At 51.3% G+C, this 9,997-nt stretch overlaps 1 pseudogene; it reads left to right on the top strand.

Moving 5' to 3' along the window:
* The first annotated feature begins 2,031 nt into the window (after nt 1-2,031).
* On the top strand, nt 2,032-8,207 carry LOC130018858 (uncharacterized; annotated as a pseudogene).
* Nucleotides 8,208-9,997: the final 1,790 nt, after the last annotated feature.

Below are 9,997 nucleotides of genomic sequence, written 5' to 3'. Positions count from 1 at the left end.
GGAAATGATGTACAAAGACAAATTCGAGAATGAAACATTAAAAGAGTCAAATTTCTGGTCCTTAAAAATCCCCTATTCTTGGGGCTGGAGAGACAGCACAGCAGGTAGGGCGTTTACCTTGCACGCGGCCAACCCGGGTTAGATTCCCAGTATCCCATATGGTCCCCTGAGCATTGTCAGGAGTAACTCCTGAGTGCAAAGCCAGGAGTAATCCCTGTGCAGCGCCAGGTGTGATCCAAAAAAGAAAAAATAATCCCCTATTTTTGATCTATCTCTGCTACAGAAACTCACAGTTTCTCCTGAATCCCTATTGTTCTTTCACCATTGTTTGTGCATATATATGTGTATATTTAAGTGTGACTTAGTGTGATTTTGTTTCAGGGCCACAACCTGCAGATTCAGGGCTTACTCCTAGCTCTACACACAGCAATCACTCTGGTACAGACCATATGGGATGCGGGGGATAGAACCTGGGTCGATTACTTGGATGCTTAAGTCCTTACTCACTGTACTATGGCTCCGGCCCTAAGTAAATGTGCTCCTAGCACACCCAGTGGGATTCCTGTGCAAATGTCCCTACTCCTGGAAAACCAAAACTTTCTTGCTGAAAAAAAACAAATCCCTTTACGCTGGTTGGATTCTGGTTCTAAACAATTTAGGTTTAACATTGGTTCATCATTTCTCCTCTGCTACAAGAAGCTGAGGCTTACTGAGTAACACCCATCCCAATTACTCCCATTTCCTTAGTATTCATCTTTAACTTCCCTGTGCTCTGCTTCCCCTATGCATTAATCACCCATTTCCCATAACCACAACCTGTGAATTGTAAAGTCAGATTCTTCAGAGATCTCTGGATTTTGTATTTGTAAGTGAAATGTTAACTTTCTCTTTCCTTTATATCCTCTACTGTTTACTTTAGACAAGTATCCTTTTTTGCTCCTGGACAAGGACCAGTGCAGTCCTAGGTTGGAAAGATTGTGCTGGGAGGATTGGGATGGCCATGCCCGCAGCCCTCAGCTTTGTATAGATAAAGGAAGGCAATATTATGCTTTTGTAACTTCAGAGTTAATTGAATGCAGATACTATATACTCCTGGGCATTGTCATGTTTATGAGACTTAAGCCTCATCCGCCTAATAAGGCCACAGGGCCAGAGAGGGCCTAATAAGGTATTTCCCTGTTTTTGGAATCCACCTAATATGGCCATAAAGCCAGGAAAGACCTAATTAGCTGCCCGTTGGGATGGCCTGGTGACCTGTACAGAAGAGAGTGGCTGGTGCTGATGGCTTGTTGCAAAATGATTGGCTGCTTGTGTGCAGCTTCTAATGTAATAGTTCAAATGTATTGGATAACTTGTGCACGGGCTTTCTGAAATGCGCGGGAAAATGCCCTATAAAAAGCCCCCTTTGAAGAGGCCCGGGGTTCTCAGTCACTGACTGTTTGCGGTCACATTGTGAGCCCGAGTATGCTTGAATAAACCTCTTGCTTTTGCATCGACTTGGTCTCTCAGAGTTTTCCTTGACAGGTATGGTTGTCCTGCGCTCGAACCCTAACATCTGGGGACTCACCCGGGATTGGGAGCAAAAGGACCCTTGCCCACCTGATCAAGACCTCCCTGACAAGACGTTCTGGGGTGAGTAAAGCGCCTGTACTCAGCGATCGCTAAATCGGTGTGTGTGTGTCGACTGGTCAGGGGATTCTCGCAGTGGCTGTCAGATCGGTTCCGAGAGGGCCCTCTGGCTGTGGCGAACAGACGTGTTCCGAGACCAGAGGCCACGACCCTGGGGGACGCCCCAGTGGTGATAGAACCCTGGGGACACCTGAAGGCTTCGTTTGGGCGGAAGGAGACACGGAGGCCTCCTTCCAGACAGAGAGCGAGACAGTGATGTTTTTACCAGTACCCCTTCCAATAGCTGGAAGACTTCTTCCCTTGGCATGTCTGTGGACGACCCTCCTGGGTCGCTGTGTGACTTCCTGTCTCCTTCTCTCTCTTTGTCTTTATCTCTTCCTCTCTGAAGTCTCCCCACTGGCCATGGGGCAGACCCTCTCAACTCCTCTTTCCCTTACTCTGGACCACTGGTCGGAGGTCCGCAAGCGAGGATCTAACCTCTCTTATTTCATTCAGAAAGGAAAGTGCGGACCTTCTGTTCGGCCGAATGGCCGACCTTCGGAGTCGAGTGGCCGGCGGATGGAGCGTTCGACCTGGACTTGGTCCGGGCAGTACAGGACGTTATTTTCAGACCTGACCCACTAGGTCACCCTGACCAACAATCCTATATTCTTCTTTGGAGGGACCTTTGTGAGAACACCCTTCCCTGAGTAAAGCCGTTTCTTTCCAAACAGACACCGAAAGAAGAATCCAAGGTCCTCATGGTCCAGGGAGAAACGCCTTCGCCGCCCACTAACCTCAGATCACAGATCCCGTCAGCCCCGATTCTCCCCGAGTCGCAGGGGAACCTTATTCTTTTGGATTCCACCCCGCCTGCTCCTCCCCCTTATCCAGCTGTGCCACACATATACCCAGATCTCCCCCTTGCAGCAGTGGGAGACCCGGCTCTGGCTCCTCCCCCGCAGGCAGGAGGAGCGGGGCAGAATGCGTTGGAGAGGGAGCTGGAGCCCCCTACGACGGCCGCTAAGGACAGGGGAGGACAAACCCAAACTCTTCCAGCCTGGTCGGGAATACTTGAGCCCCCAGGCCAAGGCACCTGTGCACGGCGACGACGAGCTCCACAGGAGGACCCTGAACTGGTCGAGTCTCATCTCTAAGAAACAGTTGCTCTCCCTCTGCATCCATACGGTCCCATGATAGACGATGGGCATGGGGGGTGGTTGCAAACTTTACAATGTTGGCCCTTTTCTACCTCGGATCTTTATAACTGGCGGAATAACAATCCCACTTTTTACGAGGAACCCCCCAGGTTGGCTGGGCTGGTTGAGTCTATCTGCCACTCCCACCAGCCTACCTGGGACGACTGTCAGCAACTTCTGGACACTCTCTTCACCACCAAGGAATGGGACCGGATTCTTCTGGAAGCCGGAAAGAATGTTCCAGGAGATGATGGGAGACCGACCACACTCCCTAACGTCATTGAGGATCAGTTCCTGCTGCGTCGCCCCAATTGGGACTCAACACCTTACAAGGTAGGGAGCATCTGTCCAATTATGGCCAGATTCTGTTGGCGGGTCTCTGGGGAGCCTCCAGGCGCCCCACTAATTTGGCCAGGGTAAGGGAAGTGAGTCAGAGTCCTGATGAATCCCCCAGTAGGTTCTTGGAAAGACTCATGGAAGCCTTCCGGAGATACACACCCTTCGACTCCGAATGTGAAGAGCATAAGGGGTCGGTGGTCATAGCTTTTATTCGACAGTTCGCTGCAGACATTCGGAGAAAACTACCAAGACTAGACGGGATCCAGGATCTGACCTTGTGGGACCTAGTTAAGGAAGCAGATAAGGTGTATCACAAGAGGGAGACCCCAGAAGAGAGAGAAGAAAGGAGAAAGAGAGGGAAGAAAGGGAACGTGAGAGAGAGTTGAGAAAGGAGAAAAGGGAATGAGAGGGACCAGGAGGTGACAAAGATACAAGCCGCTATGTTGCAGCCAAGCAGGGGAGAAATTAGAGGGCCTCCCAAGGGGTCCTGTTGACCCTTGGGGCAGGAATTCAAGACCCCACGCCCGCGACTGCAGTCAGACCAATGTGCTTAAAGAGTTTGGGCATTGGGCCCGCGAGTGGCCCCAGAAAAGGAAAGGAGAAAAGCCTGTAAACTTGCTGGCCCTTGGATGACTAGGGTCGTCGGAGCTCGGACCCCCTCCGTGAGGTCAGGGGAAAGTTTGAAGTGGAGGGGACCCCCATTGACTTTGAAGTAGACACGGGGGCAATGCACTCGGTGCTGCAAAAACCTCTAGGGAAACTGTCAACAAAGAAATCTCTAGTTCATGGGGCAAACGACAGCAGCTACCGACCCTGGACCACCAAACGGATCATGAATTTGGGAAAAAGAGAGATCCAGCATTCATTCTTGGTCATACCAAATTGTCCTGCTCCCTTACTGGGAAGAGACTTGCTAACCAAATTAAGGGCCAATATCGCCTTTGACCCAACGGGCTCCAAGGTAACATTCCGGAATCCATTAGTTGGATCAGTGGAATTGGACGATACCCCAGTGACTACCATACTAACCCTGAGGGCAGATGAAGAATACTGACTGTATCAGGCCGCGACCTAGCACGGGCCCCTGTTGAAGGAAGCGGATTCCTGGTTAAGACAGTTTCCTGAGGCCTGGGCAGAAACGGCGGGGATCGGCCTAGCTACCCAGCAACCTCCAGTGGTGGTGACCCTCAGAGCCACTGCCACCCTAGTGTGGATTCGTCAATACCGGATGAGCAAAGAAGCTAGGGAAGGGATCAAAACTCACATTCATAAATTATACCAGCAGGGGGTGCTAGTGCCCTGTCAATCAGCCTGGAACACACCTCTGCTCCCGGTCAAGAAGCAGGGAACAGGGGATTACCTCCATGTACAGGATCTCCGGGAGGTAAATAGCAGAGTAGAAGATATCCACCCCCACTGTGCCGAATCCTCATAATCTCCTCAGTTCTTTGGGGCCGAACAAAACTTGGTATACTGTCTTGGACTTAAAAGACGCCTTTTTTAGTCTGCCTTTGCATCCTTCCAGCCAGCCTCTGGAATGGACTGACCCCGAAATGGGGATTTTAGGTCAACTCACCTGGACGCGACTACCACAGGGGTTCAAGAACTCCCCCACCATTTTTGATGAGGCACTCCATAAGGACCTGAACGCCTTCCGCTGGGGAAACCCAGACATAACCCTGTTACAGTACATAGATGATCTGTTGCTGGCGGCCGAATCTGAGGAGGACTGTGAGTGCGGGACACAGACTGCTCGCCGAGCTGACTAGACTCGGATACCGAGCCTCTTTTCGAAAAGCTCAGCTATGCAAGAGAGAGGTAACGTTGCTGGGCTATAAGATTCGGGGTGGGCATCGCTGGCTCACAGAGGCCCGGAAAAAGATGGGAACCCAGATCCCTGCCCCCAGTTCCCACCGTCAGCTAAGGGAATTTCTAGAGACGGCAGGATTTTGCTGACTGTGGATCCCCGGGTTTTCCTCCTAGCCACGCCTCTGTACCATCTTACCAAAAATGATATTCCCTTTGAGTGGGGGCTTGAGCAACAGAGGGCATTTGATGATATCAAGAAGGCTTTGATCAGCGCACCAGCATTGGCCCTTCCTGACGTAGAAAAGCCCTTTACCCTCTATTTGGATGAGAAAGGAGGGATAGCCAAGGGTGTATTGACTCAAACTTTGGGACCATGGAAAAGGCCGGTGGCCTATTTGTCAAAAAGGTTGGATCCTGTCGCTAGTGGATGGCCCCGGTGCCTGAAGGCAATAGCAGCTGCGACCCTCTTGGTAAAACACGCAGACAAGCTGACACTAGGACAGAAAGTGATGCTGATAGCTCCACACACACTGGAGAGTGTGGTTCGCCAGCCACCTGACAGGCGGCTCACAAACGCCCGCATTACATACTATCAAAGCATCCTGTTGGTCTTTACCGAGTAACTTTCGGTTCCCCTTCCATCCTGAACTCCGCCACCCTATTACCCGATAAACAGCAGGAACCAGTCTTACAACTTGCCAAGACATCCTAGCCGAAGAGACGGGAGTCAGGCGAGATCTAAATGACTAGCCCCTGCAGAACCCGGATGTTACCTGCTACACAGATGGGAGCAGCTTTCTCCAGGACGGAAGGAGGAGGGCGGGGGCAGCCGTGGTGAGTAATGAAGCTATCATTTGGACCAAAAAGTTAACTGAAAGAACCTCGGCTCAGAAGGCCGAGCTCATTGCCCTGGCCAAAGCATTGAAACTGGCAGAAGGTAAGAGAACTCCAATTTATACTGACAGTCGGTATGCCTTTGCCACTGCCCACATATATGGGGACATTTACCAGCAGCGGGGCCTTTTGACATCAGCTGGAAAAGAGATCAAGAACAAGCCTGAGATCTTACGGCTCCTGGCAGCAGTCCTCCTCTCTGCTGAAATAGCCATCATCCACTTCCCGGGCATCAGCGGGGATCAGACCCGGTGGTCACTGGGAACCACAAGGCAGACGAACAAGCCCGCTGGGCAGTTGCCTTCTCCCCGGCTGCGTCAATCCAGGTGGCCGAGGAAGGGCTAGAATTGAGGGATGATGGGCAAGAGGCAGAGTCTCCACAGCAAATCGGTGACGGGCATGAGGGGGACGACCACCAGCAGGCCTTGACTTACTTACAGACTCTTCACAAACTCACTCACTTGGGGCCCCAGAAAATAGCTGAATTACTGAAAACCCAGACCTTTGGCCTGACCGTTGAGGAGGAACAACAATTGGCCAAGGCAATAGTAGCGGACTGTGAGGCTTGTCAAAAGGTTAATGCCTACCCAGCAGGTATGGTAGTTAGTGCAGGGACAAGACTCGGGGGGACCGACCGGGGCAGTATTGGGAGATCGACTTCACAGAAATAGTTCTGGCTAGATATGGATTCAAGTATCTACTTGTGATGGTGGACACTTTCTCAAGATGGTCCGAGGCCTACCCGACAAAGGGAGAAACTGCAAAAGTAGTAGTGAAGAAGATCATGGAAGAAATCTTCCCCAGGTTCGGTCTTCCCCATACTATAGGGTCTGACAATGGGCCGGCCTTTGTGGCCCGAGTAAGTCAGGGACTAGCTAAAGCACTGGGGATAAACTGGAAATTGCATTGTGCATATAGACTCCAGAGTTCAGGACAGGTAGAAAGGATGAACAGAACCATAAAAGAGACCTTAACTAAACTAGCTGTAAAAACGGGCTGGAAAGATTGGACCATGCTCCTACCTTATGCCCTGTTCTGAGCCCGAAACACCCCTTCCCCGACTTTGCTAAATCTGACCCCCTTTGAGATCCTACATGGAACTCCCCCTCCGGTGAGGGACTTGAATTTATTTGATGGCATGATCCCTTTGTCTACCCCTCTAATTGCCAGGCTGAAAAAAATTGAAACAGTCCAACACTCGGTCTGGAAGCAGTTGGCCACCGCGTATCAGCCTGGTGACCTGCAGGTGCCACACTGGTACCAGGTCGGGGACATGGTTTACGTCCGCCGACACCAAGTCCAGACTCTGGAACCTCGGTGGAAGGGACCCTAACTGGTGATCCTGACGACCCCGACTGCCGTGAAAGTCGATGACATCGCCGCATGGATCGATGCCTCTCACCTCAAACCTGCCCCTCTGACCGAATCTGCCTAGAAGCTGGAGAAGACTGAGAATCCCCTCAGACTGTGTATCCGCCGTGTGGGTAGGACTGTGGACTCTCCCCCCCCCATAACCTGTAATCCCCACGCTCCCCAATACTTGACTTGGGAGATGGTATCCCCTACCGGACAAGTGGCCTGGTCCGTCAAGGGAACTTACACTCCGAGGACATGGTGGCCCACTTTGCGCCCAGATATGTGTCAGATTGTCTTGGGACTAGACACCTGGGATGTGGGGGAGGAGGAAGTAATACCAGACAGAGCTGACTCCCGAGCAAATGCTGGCCATGCAGGAGTAGGGGGAACCATCGGGTGTTTGACTAGGGCGAGAAGGTGTCGCCTCGGGCTGCAACAATTCTATATCTGTCCAAAAGATGGCAGAGATCGTTAAGGGAAAAGGACTTGTGGAGGGCTGGAGGCTCTGTATTGTAAGGCCTGCGGTTGCGAGACCACAGGGCAAGCTTACTGGAAGCCTGCCTCCTCATGGGACTGGATCAAGGTCGCTTGGGCCTGGAGCGATGTAAGGAACTTGAGGGGCTGTAATCAGGGCGGCCCCTATAATACCCTCAGCATCACCTTAACTACCCAGAGCAAAAGGCAGGAAAACCTTCTCCAGTGGCTTAAAGGGAGAACTTGGGGACTAAGGATCTATGTCCATGACTTTTCCCACCCTGACCCTGGATTCTGGTTTACCATTAGGTTGAAACAGGAGGCTGTGGACCACGGGGCGATTGGTCCAAATAGAGTTCTCCCAGATCAAGGTCCGGTCACAAGTAGACCCCTCTAGCCCCCACAACGATCCCCCACTACTCCCATGAGTACTTCCCCACCTAGCAGTTCAACCACTACGCCACGGGTAACCGGGACTCCACCGACCCCATCTACACCTCCATCTCACACTGGGCAGCGGCTGTATAACCTGATCCAGGGGAGTTATAAGGCTTTAAACACCTCCAACCCAAACCTAACTGTCTCCTGTTGGTTATGCTTGAGTGCAGCGCCACCATACTACGAGGAGCTGGCAGTAAATGGATCACCCCAAGAAACGAATGATCCCACCCGCTGTGATTGGAGTACCACCCACAAGCTTACACTTGTCCAGGTCTCGGGAGAGGGAACTTGTCTAGGAAAGCTGGCAAAGGGTGATTCCAGGTGTGCTCAGGTTATAACCCCCACATCTTCGGCTCAGTACATCTTACCAGCAAACGGTACCCGCTGCGCCTGCAACACTGGTCTGACCCCGTGCGTCTCCACCCAGATATTTAATAGCAGCCGGGACTTCTGCTTAATGGTACGAATATTTCCCAGACTGACTTACTACCCTGGGGAGGAATTCAAAGAAGTACAGCTGGGAAAGACTCGGTTCCAGAGGGAGCCTGTTAGCCTTACCCTGGCAGTTTTGTTGGGATTGGGAGTAGCCGCAGGGATAGGTACTGGAACTGCTTCGCTAATCCAGGCCCCTAGACAGCAGGAACAACTGCACATAGCTATTAATCAGGATCTAAAGGTGATCGAAGGCTCCATATCGGCCTTGAAAAAAGCCTAACATCCTGGTCATAAGTAGTCCTCCAAAATAGGTGAGGGCTTGTGGGAAGCTGGCCCTTTAACTGACCAAGGCCTAAGTGCCTGTATGGTCATCCTGACCTACGACCCCACAGCAGGCACAGCCTGTGCTATGTATGGTCATCTTGACCTACTTGACCCCGCAAGAGGCAAAACCAGTGCTATGTATGGTTATCTTGATGTATGGTTATCCTGAGAGAACATCTGTCATGGCTGTTAGTAATAACAAAAAGTAACTATCTCGTGTCTGGTACGTGATGCATGTAAATTTTACGGATATGGCTCTTTGTGTATCTACCTCATGTCCGGCAAATCATATGGACATGGCCCTTTGTGTAATCACCTCGTGTCTGGTACCAGATACACATAAACCTTGTAATGCATGATAGGTGAAAACAAACCTTCCTAACCATATATGGGCACAACCTTTAGTGTAGCTGCCTCACTAATGGATATATACCCTGATTGCCCCCAATAAAGTCTGTCCCTTTTTCTCTCTGTTTCTGAGCTGCATTCTGTCTCTTGTGTCTTGTGTTCATTCGGTCGGTTCTTCCCTGCACCTACGGATCCTAGGGCCACCTCTGCGGGCCAGAGAGTGGTTTTGCGGGCCCCCGCAAGGGCTGGCCTTGTTATTCCTGAAGGAAGGTGGTTTATGTGAGGCCCTAAGGGAGGAGTGTTGTGTCTATACTGACCACACTGGGGTGGCCAGAGACTCTATGGCCAAGTGAAGAGAAAGAATACAGGCCCGGGAGAAACATCTGCTGGATCAGCAGGGTTGCTTCGAAGGATGATTCCACAAGTCCCCATGGCTGACCACTTTACTTTAGGCCATAGCAGGACCTCTCGTTCTGCTCCTCCTAATAGTGACAATCGGCCCTTGCCTTCTTAGTCGCCTGCTTGCATTTATACAAAACCGACTGGGAGAGGTCAAGCTATTAGTGATGAAACAGCAATACCAGGCATTACAGAATGACGGTCTCTAGGATTAGAAGACCTACTAGAAGAAAAGGGGGGAATGAAAGATAGCCCCATGACAATTGGGCCCTAGCAAAGCAAGTCCCAGCCCATATCCTGCCCTGCAGCTGCGTCCTGTTGACAGCACCAAGTACCCCTATCTTCTTGTTGCCCCTGGAATTTGCCAAAAA

The sequence above is a fragment of the Sorex fumeus genome, unplaced genomic scaffold (assembly GCF_029834395.1).
Source record: "Sorex fumeus unplaced genomic scaffold, SorFum_2.1 ptg000303l, whole genome shotgun sequence".
Lineage (NCBI taxonomy): Eukaryota > Metazoa > Chordata > Mammalia > Eulipotyphla > Soricidae > Sorex > Sorex fumeus.
This window is presented reverse-complemented; position numbering and strand designations above follow the sequence as displayed.